Source organism: Lagenorhynchus albirostris, chromosome 5, assembly GCF_949774975.1.
Source record: "Lagenorhynchus albirostris chromosome 5, mLagAlb1.1, whole genome shotgun sequence".
NCBI lineage: Eukaryota > Metazoa > Chordata > Mammalia > Artiodactyla > Delphinidae > Lagenorhynchus > Lagenorhynchus albirostris.
The window spans coordinates 95782702-95806808 of record NC_083099.1 but is presented as its reverse complement, the minus strand read 5'-3'; positions in this window follow the sequence as shown (position 1 = coordinate 95806808).

Sequence of the window (24107 nt, the reverse complement as noted above, 5' to 3'; positions counted from 1 at the left end):
AACACACGGCACGACTCAGGCTGTTGCAACGTCATGCCACCCTCTGCCTGCCGCAGGCTCACCCCGCTTTCCATACCCCTACCTTCCCCCTGGCCTGAGTGAGCCAGAGCCACCTAATCAACTGCTACTTTAATCCCATTCTCTCTGGGCAGGGAACAGATGTGCTCAGGGAGACCTACATGCAGAGGCGGGGCCAAATCCAAAGCTGAACCCCCCGGAGCTGTGTGAACATAGAAGAGAAAGGGAAATCTCTCCGCACAGCCTGAGGAGCAGTGGATTAAACCTCCACAATCAACTTGATGTACCCTGCATCTCTGGAATACCTGAATAGACAATGAATCATCCCAAAACTGAGGTGGTGGGCTTTTGGAGCAACTGTAAACTTGGGGTTTGCTTTCTGTAATTAATTAGTTTCTGGTTTATGTTTATCTTAGTTTAGTATTTAGAGCTGATTATATTTGGTAGATTTGTTTATTGATTTGGTTGCTCTCTTTTTTTAAATTTATATACATATTTTTCCTTTTTTCTCTTTTTCTGAGTGTGTATGTGTATGCTTCTTTGTGTGATTTTTGTCTGTATAGGTTTGCTTTTACCACTTGTCCTAGGGTTCTGTCTGTCCTTTTTCTGTTTTTTTTTAGTATAGTTTTTAGCACTTGTTATCATTGGTGGATTTGCTTATTGGTCTTGTTCTCTTCTTGCTTTTTTTATTACTCTTCAATTTTTTTATTAAAAAAATTTTTTATTTTAATAACTTTATTTTATTTATTTCTCTTTTTTTCTTTTATTTTTTCTCCCTTTTCTTCTGAGCCATGTGGCTGACAGGGTTTTGATGCTCTGGCTGAGTGTCAGGCCTGAGCCTCTGAGGTGAGGGAGCCAAGTTCAGGACATTGATCCACTAGAGACCTCACGGCCCGACGTAATATCAGTCAGCAAGGGCTCTCCCAGAGATCTCCGACTCAACGCTAAGACCCAGCTCCACCCAGCGACCAGCAAGCTCCAGTGCTGGACACCCCATGCCAGACAACTAGCAAGACAGGAAAATAACCCCACCCATTAGCAGAGAGGCTGCCTAAAATCATAAGTTCACAGACACCCCAAAACACACCACTAGACATGGTCCTGCCCACCAGAATGACAAGGTCCAGCCTCATCCACCAGAACACAGGCACCAGTCCACTCTACCAGGAAGCCTACACAACCTACTGAAACAAACATACCCACTGGGGGCAGACACAAAAACAATGGGAACTACAAACCTGCAGACTGAGAAAAGGAGACCCCAAACACAGTAAGTTAATAAGCAAAATGAGAAAACAGAGAAATACACAGCAGATGAAGGAGCAAGGTAAAAACCCACCAGACCAAACAAATGAGGAAATAGGCAGTCTACCTGAAAAAGAATTCAGAGTAATGATAGTAAAGATGATCCAAAATCTTGGAAATAGAATGGAGAAAATACAAGAAACATTTAACAAGGACCTAGAAGAACTAAAACTATGATGAACAGCACAATAAATGAAATTAAAAATTCTCTAGAAGGAATCAATAGCAGAATAACTGAGGCAGAAGAACGGATAAGTGACCTGGAAGATAAAATAGTGGAAATAACTACTGCAGAGCCAAATAAAGAATAAAGAATGAAAAGAGTTGAAGACAGTCTCAGAGACCTCTGGGACAACATTAAATGCACCAATATTTGGATTATAGGGGCCCCAGAAGAAGAAGAGAGAAAGAAAGGGACTGAGAAAATATTTGAAGAGATTATAGTTGAAAACTTCCCTAACATGGGAAAGGAAATAGTCAAGTCCAGGAAGCACAGAGAGTCCCATACAGGATAAATCTAAAGAGAAACACACCAAGACACATATTAGTCAAACTATCAAAAATTAAATACAAAGAGAAAATATTAAAAGCAGCAAGGGAAAAGCAACAAATAACATACAAGGGAATCCCCATAAGGTTAACAGCTGATCTTTCAGCAGAAAATCTGCAAGCCAGAAAGGTGTGGCAGGACATATTTAAAGTGATGAAAGGGACAAACCTACAACAAAGATTATTCTATCCAGCAAGGACCTCATTCAGATTCGATGGAGAAATTAAAACCTTTACAGACAAACAAAAGCTAAGAGAATTCAGCACCACCAAAAGAGCTTTACAACAAATGCTAAAGGAACTTCTCTAGGCAGGAAACACAAGAGAAGGAAAAGACCTACAAAAACAAACCCAGAACAATTAAGAAAATGGAAATAGGAACATACATATCGATAATTACCTTAAATGTAAATGGATTAAATGCTCCAACCAAAAGGCATAGATTGGCTGAATGGACACAAAAACAAGACCCATATATATGCTGTCTACAAGAAACATAGTGTCTTCAGAGTCTCTAGTTCACAATGGAAGCTCAACTATGATTTGTATTTGGAGTCAGGCAACGCATCCTGGTGTGTAGTTCTAGTTTTATGCATTTTTTTGCCAAAGACTTTGAGCACCCTAGTTAATAACTTGTCCATACGGAAGGATCAGAACTATGTTTGAATATCTCTTGATCTTAGGAGAGGGCCCAAGTAAATCTAAAGTACAGAGAGTGCTTTGAGATCCTGGAGAGAATTTGCTAAGGGACAAGGAGTCTCATGACATGAACCAAATTTGAGGACATAGCCTGAAGTGTAGGGGGTTACTGATTCTAAGAACAGAGAGAGGCTGCATTTGAAATCACTCTGCCCAAGGCCTTCTTGCCATTCCTATGTATCCGTGAGTCCCTGTTGCCCGTGGTTCTTGGAGCTTTTCACCATCAGAATTCATCTTTTAATCTTTGGTGCTTTTTGCTCTTCTAACAGTAGAAAAATCCTTCTTAACCTTGAATTATATTCTTTTAGCAAGGCCCCACAGTGGTTTTATTTAGGCTTGGTAACTGTGTATCCAGATTTGACTAGAATAGTCAGGATATGTATTTTTTCTGAGTGTAATTATATATAACACCTCCTTTAATTCTCAAAATTGTCCTATTTTGGACAACAAATTATAGTTGCACCCTATTGAGGATCCTGGTTTTCAATGTTCAGACCTGTTCTTCTACAAGGTACAAAGGAGCCCAAAGACAGGTCATGAAGGCGAAGATTTCTGAGCTGCATTCCAGTGTCTGTATAGTGGTCTGTGTGAAGGGTGTTGGCTGGCAGCAGTGGCCTTCATGGAGCAGCCTGAGGGTGTCCATGCAGTGGTGCTGTGTAGCAGTGATCTCTCAGGACTGTCAGGCCGTGAGTGGCTCAAAGCAGAGCAGTGCCACAGCGTGGGTGGCAGTGTAAGAGGCACACATATAGTGACCAGTTGTCCTGGTTTGCTTGAAGTGATCCAGGCATAATAAATGTTAATGGTGATCCTGCAGTGGGTGCTATTAGTGACTCACCCAGATTCTTTTACAGGCTGATGCACCCATATCTCAATAGCTGTGAGTGTGGACTGCTAATGGCTTACAACTGATACCACATCAGCCCTCCCTGCCCACAGGCTCACACACATGCACACATACACACACACACAGAAGTGCTCTCAGCTAAGAAAGGAGTGGTCCTCCAGGAGTGATTGATCCATAGTCAGTGGCCGGCTAGGTGCAAAAGGTTCTCCCCTTAGCTCAAGTTGGGGACATCTTCCTAGAGCAGTTTATGCCTCAGAGCCTCCTGTGGATCAGGCCAAGACCATACCTCACTGAGACCACATCCTTGCTCAGTTCGTCCCTCTTTTCCTTCTCTACTTCCTCACTCCCTTATAGTTTTATCCTGAAGAGCTTTTCCTCAGTAAATCATGTGCACATGAATCCTTGTCTGGGGGAAAGAGGGCTCTACTTCTAGGGGACTTAACCTAAAGCAACCTCCTCTCACTCTCAAGAGTGTTGAAATTTGGATGATAAATTCACCCTTGACATCAGTCTAGTGCAGCAGAGGTAAGCAGAGTAAAGATTGAATGAAACAGATTGCAGGAGAACAACAGGAAGGCAGGGAGAAATGGGAAGAGACGGTGGGACAGACCATATGTGACAGCCCCACTCTAGGAATTTCTGCAACGATATTACACAGCAGAGGGATAAGATCCTGTGTTAGTGTGTGAGAGCCAGTGACCCAATGGGCTTTGGGTCTAAATGTTAAAATGAATGTATTTTGTGTATCCTAGGGGATATTGTTTACATAGATATTAATGTAACCTAGATGTTAGTTGAAGTTATTCTATCCTTTTTAGTAAGATAAAATTAGCAGTTTTATTATCTTGCATCTCAGGTAGTCTAATATGCTGCCCCAACACTTGTGCAAGTTTTGATTGCTTATAGTCTACATTGGACTCTGGGTTTTGCTTTTGCTGGAATATGTCACACTCACTGTGGCAATATGAAGGTCGGTGGTAACATTAATTGCGAGCTGATTTAGTGGAGTCATAGGCAGGGGTTGGGGCCTTGATTGGAAGAGTGGGAGGTGAGGAAGTGGAGATATGAGAAAAAACTATTTTGAAATGTTCACAGGAAAGAAGATTGGTGAAATGGGACTATAGATAGAAGTTGGCCTAGTGTCTAAAGAGGACTTTTTCAAGTATGGGAAATATTGAAGTATATTTTTATGTGAATAATAAAAATAGCTCATTCTTACATAACTAACCATGTGCCTGAAACTAAGTGTTCTGAAAATATCAATTTATTTAATTCTCAATTTTCCTAAGAATCTTTCATCTTACAGATGACATTAACTCACAAAAGAAGTCAGTAGTGAGCTCAGTGTCATGCAGCTATTACAGGGTAAGACCAGGGGTCCAATCCTAGCATTCTGTTTCCAGAGTCCATGTCATTTAGAGTATAGGGCACTGCCTCTCATAAAAATAGGAGTGATCCTGTAGGGAGAGAAAAGGTGTTGAGGAAAGAATGGGGAATATTGCAGGAGCAAAATCCTTAAGGATGAGAAGAGGGTTGGGATCAGTGGGTAAATGGAAGGATCTATCCCTTAGAAATCAAAACAGTCTATTTGACGGACTGTGGATGCAGGGGGGTTGTTAGCCTTTGTGGTGGCTGTCCTCTTAATTTTTTTTGTGTGTGTGTGTGGTACATTCTCACTGTCGTGGCCTCTCCCGTTGTGGAGCACGGACTCCGGACGCACAGGCTTAGCGGCCATGGCTCACGGGCCCAGCCGCTCTGCGGCACGTGGCCTCCCGGACTGGGGCACGAACCCACGTCCCCTGCATCGGCAGGCGGACTCTCAACCACTGTGCCACCAGGGAAGCCCCTCTAATTTTATTTCACTTATTTCCTCAGTGTAGTTAGAGTTAGGAGTGAAGTAGGGAGGGTGGTATTGAAGAAGAGAGGAAAGGTGTGAGATACTCTATGCAATATAATGACCTCATTTCTCCCAGTCCCTACCATAGATCTTGAAGAGGCTGTCAACCAAATCAGGCCTCTCTTAAATTTAGGACGTTGGCTACTTCTTGCCATATAGCTGGGTTGACATCCATCTGTGCTATGGCTACTTTCTTAGTGATCCAAGAATTCTCTCCTTCATGAGGCTTGAGCTCCTTTTCATGGCTGGATTTCATGAAAATGGAGGAATGTCTCTTTCCAAAGAATCGTATTAAGGACATATGGGAATTAAAATAAGGTTTTAAGGTGGCCATGCGGTAAATGGAAGCATTTCATGTGCCTCTTTAAAACAGAATACCATAATTGAAAAAGAATGAAACTTTAAAACCAATTGTCTGAGACCTCACCCCAGGAAATTTTATTTGCCTACAGATTAAGCATGTCTTTTCATTTTCTTGGAAAGAGACCTACTTGTAAAAGTGTTTTATGTACAGTTTAAGTGCCATTAGTGTGGTGTCACAGCAAAGTGTGAGTCGCTTTGTGAACGTTCTCTGAATCTTTCCTTCTTGCTCCCTGTCAAGATGTGTCTTTAGCTACTGATCCATTAATGCCCAAGATGTTCAGATATACAAACACATGCACTATGAACTTGTTGAAATTTTGGCAATCATCCCTTCTGCTACTCATACTTTTAGTTGTAGTGAAGCATCCTTGATCTAGGCTCTTCAGCATGTGAGTCTGAATGCTAGGACATTTTTGGTGCCATTTCTAAACCAAAACACACAACCATTCTGAGAAGGAAACAAAAGTTACAAAGGTTTTTTTTGCCTCACGTGTCTAAATGACCAACTTTATTTAACCAGTGACAAGTTTCCTTAAAGGTGTTCTAAAAGCCATTTGGCTCTTTTATGTTTAATTGGAATTTCTAGCGAAACTGGTTAATGAGGGTACACTTGTGAACCTAGCCATGAAAGTATTATATCCACATTCTTATAACCTCCCTCCTTTGTATCTACTGCCAGAGTCACCACATCTTGCTTGATTGTTGGGGGGCAATCATAGCCTTTAACTTTCTTCTGTTTGTCTCTTGCTAATTTCCTGTTAGTGGCATTCCCATACCTCAGCTTTCACTCTTTCATTGAACATCTCCATTTTTCAGAATAACATCAAGATTTCACATCTCTACACTGACCTAGTAGGGTGTACACACAGGTGATGCCAAACCAACGCATTTAAAGAAAAATTTGTGAGGCAACTATTAAAATTGATGTCGAAGATTTCCATCTATTGCTGTGGAAAGATATGTACAATAATATGTTAAGAGACAAAAGCAGATTATTTAAGAATACACATAGTATGATTCCATTCTGTATAAACTTGTCTTTAAGTAGTTTAGAAGGATTGGTATCAGAATATAAGCTAACCTTAACTCTGGTAGCATGGTGATAATCCAAATCCCTTAGAATTTTATTCATGAATAAAAGTACTTTACTCATTTAATATAAAGCATGGGGGAGGCAAGGAATAGTTTTCCTTTCCATCTGGCCCTTCATCTCTTGGGGTGCCTTTTAGCTCTCATTATTCTGTTTATTCAGGTTAGCGTGACAGTATATGCCAGAGCTACTTACTATCTCTGTGAATGTATGCTACTCAGCTAACTTGTATATACCTCAGCTTCCTCACCTATAAAATGGGATAATAATGGTACCTACATCAAAGGATTGATTTGAGACTTTAATAAATGTAAAAGGCTTAGAACAATGACCTATGTATTTTTTTTATTCTTGTGTATTTAATCCTGACATGTTAAACAATATGCTAGAACCTGAAACTAACATAGAAAAGAATGTAGAATCAATTTCTGTTCACAGTTTAGTGGAAGAGAGAGACAAACAAGTAGATGATTACAATAGATAAGCTGATTATCACAGAGGGGCGATAAAGAGTGTTATTGTAATGTTTAAGAGGGGCATGCACCCCAAAGCAGAAGGCTTCCTCTAAGAAGTAATGTGGAAAAGGAAGAACCGTTTTGGGGGGGTCAAATTCCAGTTATGTGGACCAAGGTCCGAAGCCAGAGGGTAACACCACCAGTTTCTTCTACCTACAATCCAACATGCTGTGAACTTGATCTTTTAATTCTGCTTTAAACATCCCAGTTTCTCCATCCACTTCTAGTATTCTATATGATGGAGACATTAAATGCTCCCTGTCTTCTAGGAGCTATAGAGAAATTATAATAATTTTTTATAAAGAATACTGAAAACTCATTTGTAAAATCTCCTTTGGGAATGGAATGATTAATCCTCTAATAAGTAAATTTATAAGCCAAAAGAAAAAAAGACAAATTTTAGAAAATTAATCTGTAATCCAAGACCCTGGCTTTTATTGGCCACTTATTAGACTTTTCTTGAAAAGGAATTTTTAAAATTTTAAATTGAAACCGTTGAATAAAATGAGATAAAGAAGGCAAAGTAATTTTTGTATGCACTGAGCTAGCATTTAATGGTATAATTAAGATGCAGATTAAGTGGTAGATATAAGACCTTATTCTGGGTTCTAACCAGCGAGTTAAGAAGATTATATTTTCATTTTGAGCAAACAGATGCAAACAAAGGAAATCTTAGTTGATAAAGACCGGTGTTGCCAAATTGGTAAATTACCTGCAATGTGTACGATGATCCTTTGATTCTTTTTTGTAACTTCACATCTTTTTTTAAAATAATTTTTGTAGTTCATATCTAATATACTTTTGGGGTCTTTTATAATTTCATACATAACAAAGAAAGTAAACTTCAGAGATTTCCCTTTGACTATAATTAGGTACCAATTATTTTATTTATAAAGAAATACTAAAACAGTTAGCCCTAACTTTTTTTTCAAATTTTTTCCCTTGTCTTCAAACACACATAATAAATTTATCATCTTAACCATTTTTAAGTGTACAATTCAGTTATATTGAGTATAATCATATCGTGCAGGCATCACCACAATCCATTTGCAGAACTCTTTACATCCTGCAAAACGAAGCTCTATATCCATTAAAGGGCAAATCCCCATTTGCTCCTCTCCCTATTTCCTTGACTTTTAAATAATGTGTTCTAAATGCTTTTTTTTTTAATCTGAACCATAATTTATAATAGGAACAACATAGTAAGTGATGATTGAATTCTCAATTCACAAAAAGCCTGTTTATAGACTGGTTCACAAGATTTATTAAATTGATAAAAGAGACAAATTAACAGATAGGGTTAGAAATCATAATAGACAATAGGCTGAAATTTGCAGTGAATGAAAGATATTCATAAAAAACCCTCACTTTATTGGGTGCAAGATGATCTTTAGGCAAAGTTCGGAAATGAGCAAAGTTTGTGTTTGATAGCGGTCATGCCTTTCGTTGTGTTTATCTCTTATATTCTGGTGCTTTTCTCTCCAGCTCCTAAGCATTTACTTCCCTGATACTATCCGAAGTCTGAATGTTACGCCTCACACAGATCTATATCACTTTCAAAGTACTTCCTTCGTTTTGCACATTTCATTTGGAGATTTTCAAAAGTGAAGATGGGGGCTTGAAGAATACCTGCAAACAACATTTACAAGTCGTTTTTCACATTCTTAGAACACATGAGAGAATTCAGAGGTAGTTTTACATTGCCAGACAAAAGTGTAAGAAACAGATTTCATCACACCATGCAAAATACTAAATGAAAAACATTTACAAGTAACATAGTAGTGATGAGATTCATTACAGCCTAGTCTCCTTATCAGCCATCTTTCAGATGCCAACTTTGTGACTTACAGAGAAGCTGCTCTGTTATTAAACTTAAAACATATTAAATTGCATTTACCACAGTTGGATTTTAGATATTGAACTTTAGAAATTCCCTCTAGTCAAAATCTCAGTTTACTTTCTCCATCCATTATCCTTTCTGTGTTTTATACTTCTTGAGGAACTTTGACCTGAGATGGTGCTGGGGGGGTGAAAGTTTAAACTGTAGATTTTGGAGGAAGAAGGATGATCACAAATCCCTAGGCTGGAGGTCATTCCTCTAAACTTCTATGGGAGGGTTGTATATAAGGGTCTACATTTAATAATCCTCATTGTACTGGGAATCACTAGCTTCTCATATATACTGTCAGGAAAAGACAGCAGGAACATTGTTTTGTAGGCCAATAGTCATCCAAATAATATTTTATTTTCTATATTAAGGTATCACATTCATCATTATTTCGGGTGAGAATTTCAAGCTTTCTGGTATGTGTCCTCACCTATCCCTGACTGAATAATCTCTAACTCATGAAGTTTGATTTGCTGGAAAAACGACAGCCATTTATTTTTTGATGTGAATTCTTGCTTTTTGGCAAAGTTTGGGTGGTGATAGTTTGCCCTGGGATCTCTGGCAGCATGTAAACTTCTTTGGGGAATGTAGGAAAGGGAAAGATTCCCTTGATATTTAAATGTTGAAGATTTGGGCAATTCCCAGTGTTTCCTCATGGTACCCCTAAGTGATAGTGGTTGGGATAGACTCGTAAGAAAAGAACAGCTTTTCTGATCCAGTTATTCCATTTATTCTATTCAGTTCTGCTCACTTTGCCTCTTCTTCTGTAGCAGGAGAACTATTGCTTACCTCTGACTGGTGCTGGAAGGTCAGTCTGTGCTTGAAGGTCATCCCTCAGCTGACTGTTAACCTTTTCTTGCTGGCTAGGACATTTCAGCCCATGCCTTTGTTCTGGAAAGAAATCATGCAGCTGTTTTTACAGAATACTTTGTCTGGTAATTAAAATAACCACAAGTCTTGTGGTCACAAACCTGTTCCATTTATTATAGTATACTATTTTAATAATATTTCAATTCTCAAAGGTTATTTCTATACTGACGACTATGCTGAAGCATACAATTTACTCTCATACTTAGAGAATAGTGTCCATTAAGGGTTAGGTGTTTGAAAGGAATATTTTTCAGTAACACTAACTCTTTTCTTTTTACTCTTTTATTTTAATCATTGCTGCACTTGGTTTAAAACTCTGACATCTTCCCATCAGTAATTCTTCTAGGTATAATTCCAAGTTAAGTTATCCTTTTCAGTTCAAAACATTGCTGTAGGATAAAACTAAATCAGGGTTAAAGAAACAATATAAAAGTAAATCAGAGCAGACATTTATAGGGAAGAAATAATATTTTTATTGAATGGCCTACAGCAGCAGTAATGTTCAGAAATGGGAAAATGCCATCCTAAGGAAAATAGACAATAGTAGACTCAGTTTGAAGAACCAGATACTTGTAATTCTTAAATTTTCTCAATGTTATAAACTTTTTAATCAAAAGAGAGGCAATTATACACTAAGTCTAGTCCATATAAATAAAAGAAAATGGAAATATGTAATAAAGTTGATCAGTTTAAGCAGCTGTTCTAGTTTAGTCTTATATATCTTTACCCTCTATATATTTGATTTCTCTATATATTTGGTATCTGTTATTTATCTCAATTAATGGTGAATATGACAAAGTCTTTGGTCTATAGATTATGATTATGTCTACCTAGCCCTATTGATAGAAGCTGATTGTTTTTTTTCCTAACCATTCAATTATGCTGTTGTAACAGTCACTCAGTGGGTTTACATCTAGGAGAGATGGGTTGATTAGAGGAATAGAAACCATTAAATAAAAATATTCGGTTGCTATTATGCCCTATTTTAGTTACTGAAAATATTAGTTTCAGAGTTATTTGATACAGTTACAGTGAGCCATTCTATGAATCGTCTGGAGTATTCAGGCAAAGCCTATAAAACACTTGGCCAAAAAAGTATTACATTTAAGTCTGAGTCTGGCTCTACATATTGGTTGCATTTACATGACAATTCACCAACAATTTTGTAAACCTTGGCCTATATCCTACAATGACTGGAAGGGTTCATGAGCTCAGCTTTTAACCAGAAATAACCCAGTAATTATTCGTAATTACAGACACACTCAGTTCCCAGAGTTCAGCACACAAGCATTTATTTGTTGAAGGGAACCTGAAAGTCTCTTCCTTTCTTTTCTGCTCCCTTCAGGCTACTACCTCTGTTTGGCCTCAGCTCTTTGTGCCCCAGGCCAAGTTCTATTTATTCTTTGAGACCAAGGCTCTAAAACCCTGTTTGCTCCAAAATTTCAAAATCTTATTTATTTACAAGACAACCAAGCCCCTATCTGTCTTGATAATATTTTTTGCCTTCCTAAGAACAGCCTATGCTTTATTGTGCTAATATACCCATTGCCCATTAGGGATTAGAGAGGGTCAGGGCAAAGTAAGTGAAGGGTCCAAAGATCTCTGACCCCCACATCTTCCATGGTTGGTGTAGAGATGACAGTAGAAATTAACCTTTAGTTTTCAAACTGGTCTACTGATTAAACAAAGGAGAAAAGAGAGGACACAGTGGCTATGTTCTAAATGATAACATCAATTTGTTCGTAGTTTTCCTATGTTACCCTTTACTTATAAGGTACATTTTTAAAGATTGTGCTTTTAATAGGCAACATTTCCTCTAGTTTTGTTATATACTCTTACATGCTATATCTTATATACTCTTACATATGGAACTGAATTTATCGTACCCAAGGCTGACTTTACTGAGAGCAGTGCCTTCCTTTTCTATACTTTAGATATGGAAAAACAATCTTTGCATTTCTCATTTTTCAATTTAATTGTGTATGGGTAAAAATATCCTCTTATAAATATCTCACCAACAGGACTTTCTACTTGCAAATGGAATTTTTAAAACTTGCTAATGTGATATCTGGATAGAACACTCGTTCTTGACAAATAGGGCTCATTTCCTACTGTTTTGAGACCACATCAGTAGCATTTGCTGATGGAGGTCATAAAATGTAGCACTGAAACAAGTAAGTTTAAAACATTCAGAAGAACGCTGAAAGGTTTGAAGTTGAGGTTCGAAGAGCATATAATTAGCTGGCTTCTAGGTTTCAGTCACTCCTGAGGTATTGATGGAAGACTGCATTAACTGAAAAAGCATTTCACTGACTTTTCAAAGAGAGAAAAGATCTAAGATAGTAGCAATAAACTGTGTACATTCACAACTTCACCTGTTGAAGAAATGTGAGCTTGTAGCAGGGAGACTGCAAGAGGGTCGCTCAGTAGAGCTGATGTGATAGTTCTAAGATCTTGGTTATTAACAAATTGGTTACTGCATACAAATGTGTATTTACTATTAGAGACTCACTGGCTTTTGAAAGTGTCCTCCAGGGCTTTCTTAAAGCACACAAGAAGCATCCCAAACACCATATGGGAGGCATCAAAGGTCAGAAAGAGCCAAGGCATTAAAATCTGCCATATGCGTTCTGAAAGGTGGGAATAAGATATCTTCTTGTAATTCACATGGAATTTCTTTGAAAATACTATTATGTCTTTTGCTATATTCAGTATTTTAAGAGTTGTTTGAATATTGTCTAGAGAAAGACAAGCGTGTAAATGTGTTGCTTCCGGATTCCTTCTGACTACCTAGTTGTTGTCAGTTTAAATTATCAGAGTAACGGCTATCATTTTTTGAGTTTTTATGAAGTGTGAGGTATTATACTAAGAATTCTATATTCCTTCTTATTTTCATCCTGGAAATACTCTTTTAATCAGGAAGGTACTATTATTATCTCTAACAGAGAAGGAAAGTGAAATAATTGACTTGAGCAATTTAAGTAAGTTAAGTAAGTGCCATATGACTGCACAGTCAGTAAAGGGTATCCTGGTCCTTTTTAACTTTTAAGGTCTGTCAAGAATTTTTAACTCTCTGTAGTGCTAAATTATAAGCTAAACTGAAAAGCAAAATTATGCCCTGTGTCTTCTAAAAAAATTCTAGGTAAAATGCCCCAAACTTATTAGCTGTCCATAGAGAAGCACAAGGAAAAAACAGACTTCAGACATATATCAGGCTCACAAGAGTGCAGATCAAACATAAATGTACAGCTTTTACTTTTGCATATTTATATTTATGAGCTAGAACATTCATTTGATCCATATTTATTGAGCACCCATTATATACTAGATACTAGATACTCTGCTAGATCCTAGAAGAGTATGTGTGTGTGTGTGTGTGTGTGTGTGTGTGTGTGTGTGTGTGTGTGTGTGTACTCCTGACTTCAATGACTACTGTCTATAAAAGGAAATATAAATAAAGAAGCAAACCCAAAAATTACAAATTGAGATAAGAACTGTGAAGAAAACAAACATGTTTGTAAGAGAGAATAACAGGTGAAAAGAACTAATTTAGATAGTGTGATCAGAGAAATCCACTCCTAGGAGTACATTTATGTGGATCTGAAGGGTTAGAAGAAACTATTCAAGTGAAAGAAACAAATTCCAAAAACCTTGCAGAAGGATGCTTGAAATAGTGGAAGAATTCAAAGACCACTGGGGCTGAAATATGGTTAACAGATAAGTTGCTTTTAAAAATGGTGGGTTAAGGATTTAGTTAAGCATTTCCAGTTATCCTAAAGGATTTCAGGAGATAAAGCTTAATATATTTGATTATCCAAGGAAGCATAATTTTATAGGCTCACATTTCTGCCTAGACAAAGATGACCTCTACAGGCCAAAAATCAGAGCTTGGAAGGGAAGAATCTTATAGCCCCTTCCTTTCTAATCCTGGGAAAGTGAAGCTTATTTATCTTTATTACAGGTAATTGCCCATCAATTGTTGGGCTCCTCCAGTGGCTTCATTCAGGTCACAGCTAAGAGATCTCTCAAAGACACATGAATAGTTAATTTATACTTGGGAAAACTCAGGAGTTCCAGTGGCCAGGATATTTCTTAATTCTAGGATTTCTGAAAGTTTGGAATCTTATTTTTTTTCCCAACTCCAGGTTTTTTTGGGGGGGGGCGGTTTGCCATGAATTTGAAGCTCTCATTCTATTACACACTTTATAATATACACATTTAAGATGTTTGGTTTTGGTTTCGAAACTATGTATTCAGCTAAATGCCATCACTACCACATATCTTTAATTCACCTCTGAACCTTAAAACTTGCACCCTTTCTCTTTTAATTTTTTAAAAAGTTTCTTTCACCAAAAAATTAGCTTTCTCAGTTAATACTTCTAAAAATAGTCCCTGGTAGGAATTTAAAAGCCTAAGAGATAGTTGTAACATCCTGTCTTAGAACCACTGGCTGGGGAACATTCACAACTTTTGGTGTCTTCCCTGGTTCTTTGGGGAAAGTTATACATGTCTTACACAAACATTGCACATCCTTGTACATCTAAGCAGAATTTCTAAGCTCAAATAGATAACTTACTAGGTGGATGGGTTAGGAGAGGGTTTTTACACTTGTCATTTTTCAAGAGAAGACTGAAATCATCAATGATCTTTTCTTGAGGACTGCATTGGTCCTGGGTAGGGATGGTTTGGGGGGATGAGAGAGAGGGATTAGCAGCCAATTTTCCCACTCTCTGGCAAAGCCCACACATGACATTTGGTTAGTTGTTACAGGAATATTTTGACCCTGCAAAGGACCTGGAAAGCTGTAGCTGTTAGGAACAGAAACATTGACTCTATGATATCCTGGCCTAATAGTCAAGAGAACTGGCTTGTGGTGCCATTAACCTTCTGTGCTTTGTGGAACAAGTCACTTAGCTTGTCTTGGCCTCAGTTTCCTTGTCTGTTAAATATCACATGAGTTGAATTCAGTTCTCTTTGGAGCATCTGTATTACTTCATTCACCAAATATTTAGTGGGCACCTACAATGTATAAAGTACTTTGGTGAGTGCTAGGTAGTCAACATCAAACTAAAGGCACTTTAGGCAATTACTTCTCCAAGGTCCAGTTTTTTCCACATGTAAAAGAAGTGCTTCAAATAACTCCTATCTTATAGGATTTTGAGAATAACCTGTGGTATGTGGGGTACTTTATAAAGAGGCATGCCACATAGGATGTGCTCAAGGTGTAGTAGCTATTACTATGCCTGTTATGAGTGGGGATTGTAGGCCTTGCCCACGTGGGGCCTCATGGAGGGGATACAGATAATTGCTATCCTGTGATAAGGGCTAGCGTAAGGAAAAGTTTCTGAAGGTAGCTCATATCCCATCCCCCCACCGCCAACAGTTGCCTAAAAGCAGTCTGTGATTTTAAACTCTGAACCTCAGGGTATCACTTTCTCTCCCTTTCATAGTCAGAGTCATACACAGGTTCTGTTCTACTGTAGAGTTGGTAAAATGTAGTCTCCAAACTCAGTAGTCATCACTTTCTAAATGTTCCCAAATTTTATTAGCATAAGAACCCTTGATTAATGTCAAAAAGCTTTGCAGATTTTATTATATTTATTTTAGTATTTATTGATTATTTGTGAAAATATATAATGACAGATATTACTACATAGGAATATATTTGAAATCAATTTACATATTTAAATCCCAATTATATGTACACCCTTGGAAAAATAGTATTGTATCAGAGCTTTCCAGAGAAACTGAACCAGTAGTTATGCCATGTATGACTTACATTATTATGTGGGCTGGTAAGTCTAAAATTTGAGGGGGCAGGCTGGCATCTGGAAACTCTTGAAGAGGAGCCGATGTTGCAGTCTTGAGGCAGAATTTCTCTGTCGTCAGGGAATCTCAGTTTTGCTCTTAAAGATTTTCATCTGGTCAGATGTGGCCCACCCACATTATGGAGGATGGTCTCCTTCACTTAAAGTCAACTTATTGTAGATGTTGACCATATCTAAAAAATACCTTCACAACACCTAGATTAGTGTTGATTAAATAACTGGGTATTACAGTCTAGCCAAGTCGACTTATAAAATTAACTATTACAAGTACATATTTCTAAAAAATATTTTGTTCGTTCATTCTACAAAAAACATTTAGCATGCATATGGATTGAAGGGACTCTCTTCGGTCTTCTTGGGGACAAGGACCGCAGATTGACCTCCATAGGCTTAGATCAATGAAGATGGCATGGGTCTTTAAGACCCATGACTGTTCTATACTAAGGGTACAACAGGAACATTAGGCAAAGTGTCAAATTGCTTTTTCCATAGAAGACTCTGATTTTGCTTGTATCAAAATTATTGGATATGCCTGGCTCACACTGGGACACTGCCCAGCAGACTGAACAGGCTTCTGAGAACTCTGTACTTGTGATTTGTGATTCCTGTTTTGTTGCTGAATGCTTTTCCCAGCGAGCAATATATGACTGCTCCAACTGGCCAACAAAGGCAGTACAGAGAGAATTATGAATTATTACTAAAGCATATTGATTTTTTGAAATGCTGGCTATGATTTAAAAGGAAGCATAAAAGTCAAATCCTTGATAGGGGAAGGCTGGCCCTTATACAGGTAGAGAAACATCTTTATAGACATCTCTAGGAAAGATATATACTTTTATAAAAATAGGTCTTTCCATTATAAATACATTTTCTCATCTTTGACTTCTCTCTCTCTCCCTTTCAATTCCTCTGGTCAAAGATTTTACAAAACAGTGTGAATGTTATAGGCTTTGGTCCAAATAGATTGAAAGCAGCTAAGAAGAATTATTGCTGAACAAATATTAAACTAATCTGAGAAATTCCACATAACATATTAGTTTTTGAAGTTGCATGGTTTTGTCATTACAAGAAGATTGAGAGTGAAGAATACTTTTTCTAATTCTAGCCTAACCTTAGCACTGACCAAATATATTGCATCTCATGGTAATCTTTTAAAAAGTAGTCCAAAGAAGGGAAATAAAAATGATCATAGAAATTGAAAAGTCATTTGAGGAAAAGTTAAACTCTGGTGAGTTTAACTAAGGGCAAATTTGATTCCTGTCTGCGAGAATTTGTAGGACATTTAGGAGGGGGATGTTGGCCAGTTATACTCTGTCAACAAGGAAATAGTCATGAGAAAATAATCTTAAATCCATGGCAAGTGAGAGCTCTGTTGGACATGGGGTTACTTGATCATATGGTGGTAAAACACTGAAATTGCCTGCTGAGAGCAGCAGTGCTGCCTTTTTTTCTTGAACATGTGGTATACTTGATAACAAATAGCTCTCACTGATGACAGATTTCCCTGCCTTAAGATGGGATGTTGTACCGCGTATGCTTTCAAACTCCCATGCAACTCACCAGATTGAATTGAACCTCTTATGTCCAAAAGCAGGTATTCATTGAATATCTACTATGTAAGTTTTTCTGTGTTGCCCTATAAAACTATCACAAACTTTTTGGCTTAAAATAACACAAATTTGTTATAGTTCTGGTGGTCAGAAATCCGGGAGTCTCACCAGTTGTCAAGCTCTGTTTCTTTCTGGAGGCTCTAGGGGAGAAGTAGAGTGCTGAAATGATGAACTTTGTTTCTTGTTGGAGTCTGAGAAAGTGCAGAAAAGGCAACGTTTAAATAGAATCCTTTAGGATGAATAGGAGGAAGGTATTCCAATCCAAGGGAACAGCCTGGAGAAGTGAAGTGCATGGCATGGTCAGGGCTGTAAATATAGGGGGAATGTGTGAGTGTGGCAAGAAATTCTAGAGAGGTGGGGGTCTAAAGAGCTTGGATTTTATCTTTTTGGCAATGAGAAAAATTTGAAGAGTTCTAAACTAGGATGTGAAGATCTGATTTTCGTTTCAGAGAAGTCATGGAAATAACACACGTAGTAGCAAAAGGGGTAAGAACTGAGAAAATAACTCATAAAACATTTACTAAGCAAACTTAACAAGTTTTGGTGATGAATTCATATGGTTGGTAAAAGAATGGGAAGAAGGAAGGTTGATGCCCAGGTCTCTAGGCTGAATGACTAAGCTGAGGATGGTGCCACCACCCAGAGTAGGGAGTGGAGGAAGAGATTGATGTGGGAAAATGAGTCAGTTCTGTACCTGTTGAGTTTGAGATACTTGTGAGTGATCCAGGAACTGAGGCCTGAAGCACAGAGAAGAGATTTGGGCTGGAGATAGTAAGGATATGGTAAACAAACTCCTAGAATAGGGAGATCCCCAGAGGGAACATACAGAGCAAGGCAAGAGAGCCAAGGTAAACTAGCAACAATAATAGGGTAGACAAAGCATGAGAAATCTATCACACAGACTGAAGAGGAAAGGAGATAAATCATGACTAATGGAGGAGAACAAAGTCACAAAAAGAAATAAGCCATCTTGTCAAGTCATGTATCAATAGTGTCAAATTTTTTTTTTTTTTTTTTTTTGCGGTACATGGCTCTCCCGTTGCAGAGCACAGGCTCCGGATGCGCAGGCTCAGCGGCCATGGCTCACGGGCCCAGCCGCTCTGTGGCATGTGGGATCTTCCTGGACCGGGGCACGAACCCGCGTCCCCTGCATCGGCAGGCGGACTCTCAACCACTGCGCCACCAGTGAAGCCCAGTGTCAAATTTAGTGGATGGATAAAATTAGCTTGCCCAGATTTGGTGATAGATTTGTAAATTAGGTCATTAGTGACCTTAAATTGGTTGTCTCAAGGGCAAAAAGTAGGTTACTTAGGTTGAGAAGTGAAAAGGAAAAAAGTAACATTTGAAACAATCAGTGAGCAATAATAGTATTAAATCATATGGTACTAATTGTAATAGAACAGGAGTTTGAAGAAGTGATATGTGATGCCTGGTGAATGGAAAAAATATAGAGATAGATGCAGAAATTGAATTTGTTGCTGAAAGATGGATAGAGTGGTGACAAATAAAGGTGACTAGGGAAAACCTTCTAGGTGTAGGCAGGCTCCACAATTGAAGACATAAAGGTGGAACTGGGCCTACTATATTTGTGTGAGTAGAGTTTCTGTAATAGAAAGCATGGGCAATAATTTGAAATAGAAGTGAGACGGCATTATGTAAACTATGATGGTTAAGGATAGGAATTTATATAAAGTATAACAATTGGGCAGATCATGAGGGTTTCTGAGTATGGAATGGCATGATTAAGGGATGTCTGAACATGTAGCTTGAATATCGTATCAAAGGACAGGGGTTCCTCACCCTTTTACTTTTCTACTTGCTACTGCCTACCCCTACCACTCCAGAAAACACACCTTGAAGATACTTTCTCAAGAAACTGTAGTAAAGTAAGGAGTGTGGGACTGGGTGGTGGAGTCATCCACAGTGGGGGCTGAAGTTGGGGTTGAGAGAACAATGAACTTTGATAGATGTGTTACATAGGTGATCTCATGTAATTGTTGCAACAGGTCTGAAAGGAAGGCACTTACACTGTGTTGCCATTTACAGGTGAGAAAATTTGGTCTCAAGTAGTTATTAAGCAGAACATGTGTAAATCAAATTGACGTTCTGTCTGCCTTCAAAGCCCAAGGAATACTAAAATAAGAGGTATACCTTCAATAGTCTTTCCCTTCAGCGATAAGGGACTTAAGTAAATAAGGTATAATTGAGTTAAGGCTTGTATTTAATTTGAAATTACAGAGTATTTGGAAATATAGAAAACTTATAGGACTGTATACCATGGTTTTTGATGTCCTGTCTCCCTGTGTCGTTTCTACTTATTCTGTAAGTTCCAGTTTCTGAGAAGTTTTTCAGGGCTCCCCAGGTAAGTTAGGAGGTTTCCTAACTGTGATCATCTCCATCACGACACTTGTAAGACTGTGTTATAATTAATGATTCACTTGCTCTTCACTGTGAATGTCTTCAAAACAGGGAATGTGTTTTAAATTTCCATATTTGCTGCCTAGTTTCAGCATCTTTACATAGTAGGTACTCAGTGGTTATTCAACAAATCAGTGGATGATAAAAGCTAAATGCATCAATGAAAATTAGTAGTAACTTCTGGTTTAATTTAATGAACATTTATCCACTACCAGTGCTTTTCTAGACAATATCATCTGTGCTATGTTTCCTGTCCTGTAAGTGTTGCCAATCTAATGGTCATCATACATACAAATTATTCTAAATGAAAGACAGACTGTGATAAATTATCTAATAGGTGTATAAACAAAGAACTATGGAGATGAAAGTGAGGAGGTGATTGTACCAACTGAAATTCAATATTTATAGTCTGACCGGTGGTTTCCAGAATTGATAATTTAATAGAGATGTCTATAACTAACATTTCTTAAAAAGATCACAAAATATTTTAGAGTCAATATTTTATTAATCCTACTTGAAATCTAGATGATAAATATCTTTAGTTTGTTATTGAGGATTTATAGGCACAAACAAAATATTGATAACCTCCACTATAATTGAATCCACCGCAGCCCCAATTGTTTCCCCTTGTGCAGTTCTTTTTCCTTTAGTCAGTTCTTCACATTGTTGCAGTATTAATTTTCTGGAAGCAATTCTCTTACTATCATGTCTTTGTTAAGCACTCAGGGCCAAGCTTAGAAGTCTTAGCTTCCTACTGAGGCCACCATGATATAACCTACCTTTTTAGCCTCACTTGCTTCTGCTCTTAATACTTCATCTAGTCTGGGAACCACCGTTCTCTGCATATAGCCTGTCCTTTGCTGCCTCTGTGTCTTGCTCCCGTAATTCTCTCTGCCTGGATTGCCTTTGTCCATTTCTTCTTGTCCAGGTTCCACCCAACTTTAGGGTCAAACTGGGAGGAATACCTGTCTCTCTTACATAATTAATCTTCAATTATTTTACTTCCTAATCATTTACATATATGCCTTGCTTAATTGCAAATTCTTTTAAGGCAAAAATCTGTATCCGATTCATCTTTGCATTCATTCAGTGCTCAAAACAGTATCTTTTAAGTAGAAAATGTAGATAAATGTTTGACAGATAATGCTGAACATATAATGAATTAATGGAATATCTTTCATTTCATCCATTTTCAAATATTTCAATAATTATAATGTTAGTAAATAAAACATTATGCACTTATAAATCAAATACTTGTGGTATACAGTCAACCGATACTTGCATTTCTTCCAAGACAAATGCTATCATAATGATAGATTTGGATGAAGACCAAGGTTCATACTGAGGAAGGCACTATGCTAAGTGCTGAAGATTCAAAGGCATAGAGTAGCCTGACTGTAATGTAGGAGTTTCTAGATATACATGGAGTAAACAAGGCATGTGCTTGAAAAGTTACCTAACAATAATCTGGAACAGAGGTTAAGCCACAACTGAGCCAGGTACTCAATGACTGTTTCCAGAAGTGAGTGTTCTGGGGAATTATCATGAGGTAGTTATAGTTCAGGACACAGAATTTCACGTTAGCAGGTCTAGTTTTGAGCCTTTACGCTGCCTAGCTATGTGATATCGGGCAAACTGCTTAATTTCTCTGTGACTGAATTTTCTGATCTGTGAATTAAGGTAATTAGAATACTATGTACTTCATAGGGTGATTGTGAAAATTAAATAAGATTATATGTATATATTTAAGATTATCTATCTATCTGTCTAATCTACCTATAGAGCACAGTGTTTGGTACTTAGTAAAATGTTACAATATAAACATTTTATCATTATTTGTGTATAAAGAAGATTGGGGAGGCTTCCTGGAGAAGACAGAATTTAGATCTGAATCTGAAAGATAAGGGAAAATTTTGTGGCAGGCGAAAGGCATGGAGAGGACGGTTCAAGGCACTGAATTAGAAAAGAGGAAATTCAGCCTTTAGTGGTCCTCTTTCTTTCTGATGCATCTCCAAAAAGTAGAGTGCTTTTAATTCAGGAAGGTTAAGGGAATGTAAGAGAGTGCCTGAAATTATTCTTCCAATATGACTGGTAATGCACTTAAAAATGACTTTAGTTTGTACCATGGGACTCTTAACAAGAGCAATAACCATCAGAAAATGGATATCAATAGAATTAAAAGGTCTTTTTTTTTTTAGAAGAAATCCATAGTGTACCTGAGCATTCAGATCTTGTAGATCATCCTGATCTGAAATAAAGTGCTGAGGTTGAGCACAATGTCACACTCCAGGTGACCTAGCTCACCTGTCCCTTCTGTCTCTTCATTCAGAGATTTTAGTGATTCCAAGTCTTATTCCGGGAAAGGAGCCCCTGGGGAAACATGCACTTTGCCCTTATTCTCTGGATGCCTCTGGGCAAATGAAGATCTCCTCCTACTTTGAAATGTGGTTCTGACAATGGGGTGGGGACATCCTATTGCCACATTTCTTAGGAGACAAAGAAAAGGTAGTGTCCGGGAGGAGAAAATTTTCTCCTCTACCCTCTTGAGTTCTTGTGGCTGGACTAATAATAAAATTGACAGAAGACAGATTAATAGGAGAGAAAGAAATTTTAATTCTTGCGTATAGAGGTCTCATAGAAATGGGACCTAAAAAGTGGCTAAAGCAGGCAGCTTTTATACTTTTTAGACAATGAAACAGTACATTTGTGAGGAACTGACAAGACAAAGAAACTTAGGTTTTGGGTACTCAATTAGTGAAGAATCTAAACAGAGTTTGTCCTTGGGGTAGTAAATTAACAAGTAACCGGGTTTGTTTATATAGGCTTTTTCCTGTCTGGCGATAAGGGTGTCTTTCTAGTCCTGATGCAGGGAGGGCACCTTTCATGTGGGAGATTTATTTTCTGCTTTCAGGGAGACAGAAAAGAGGGTCAGAGTGTTCCTCTTGCATTGGCCATTACTTCAGTAACTTTAATTCAAAATAATCAGTATGCTATTGTGGCATACATGAGCCCTTCATGAGCCCCAACCATAGCTTCCATTCTTTGGATGCAAAGTGAAGTTTCTGCCAAATATCTAGGGCTGTAGGGTCAGTGATGAATTGTGCTGCAGGATAACAAAGCATAGGCTTTAGACCAGTCATGAGTGATTCAAATCATGTCATGCCTCATCACCCAAATGACAATGATTGAAATGGAAGGTACAGCCTGGGTTTAAGAACACCATCTGTACATCAGACTGCCTGGATTCAAATCTCTATATAGGATGATCGACTCTCCAGAAATATAGGAGAGAGATTTCCTGAAATATAGGACATTCAGTGCTAAACCCAGGACAGTATTGAATAAACTAGCATAGCTGATAACCCTAACACACTGGCTGTGTGACCTTGGGCCACAATCTTTTATGCCTCAGTTTCCCCTTCTATAATATGTGAATTATAATACTACCCACTTATTAGGTTTGTTGCATAATATTTTTTAACAGAACCCAGAACATTGTAAAGCACTAATAGTTATTGGCTAGATGCATGTGTTAGTCTTCTATGGCTGCTGTAACAAATTACCACACACTTGGTGGCTTAAAACAATAGAAATATATTCGCTTACAATTCTGGAGGCCAGAAGTTTGAAACCAGTTTTATTAGGCTGAATTCAAGGTGTTGGCAGATATGCACTCCTTCTGGAGACTCTAAGGGAGAATATGTTCCTTGCCTCTTCCAGCTTCTTTTGGCTGCTTGCATTCCTTGGCTTGTAGTCTCATCATTCCTATCTCTACCTCCACCTTTGTATTACCTTCTCCTCTTCTTGATGTGGTATAATCTCTGCCTCTGTCTTACAAGGACACTTGTGATTACATTTAGGGCGCCCCTGGATAATCCAAGATAATTTTACCATCTCGAGATTCTTAAATTAATCACTTATGCAGTGAAGTTTTTTCCAGATAAGGTAAGATTTACAGGTTCTCAGGACTAGGACCTGATCATTTTATATACCAATATTCAACCTACAACAGTGAATTATTAACCTTCTTTATCTTTCTGACTTTTGTCTTTTTTTTCATTTGTCAAATAAGCCTCAGAGTCTTGTTACAGTAATCAAAGGAAATAAAAACTGGGCACATAGTAGGTGCCTACTGTAGACTGAACTTTTTTCCATATTCCTTTCTCTTTCTCCATTACTGGAATACACATGCTCACATACTTCATGTTGAAAG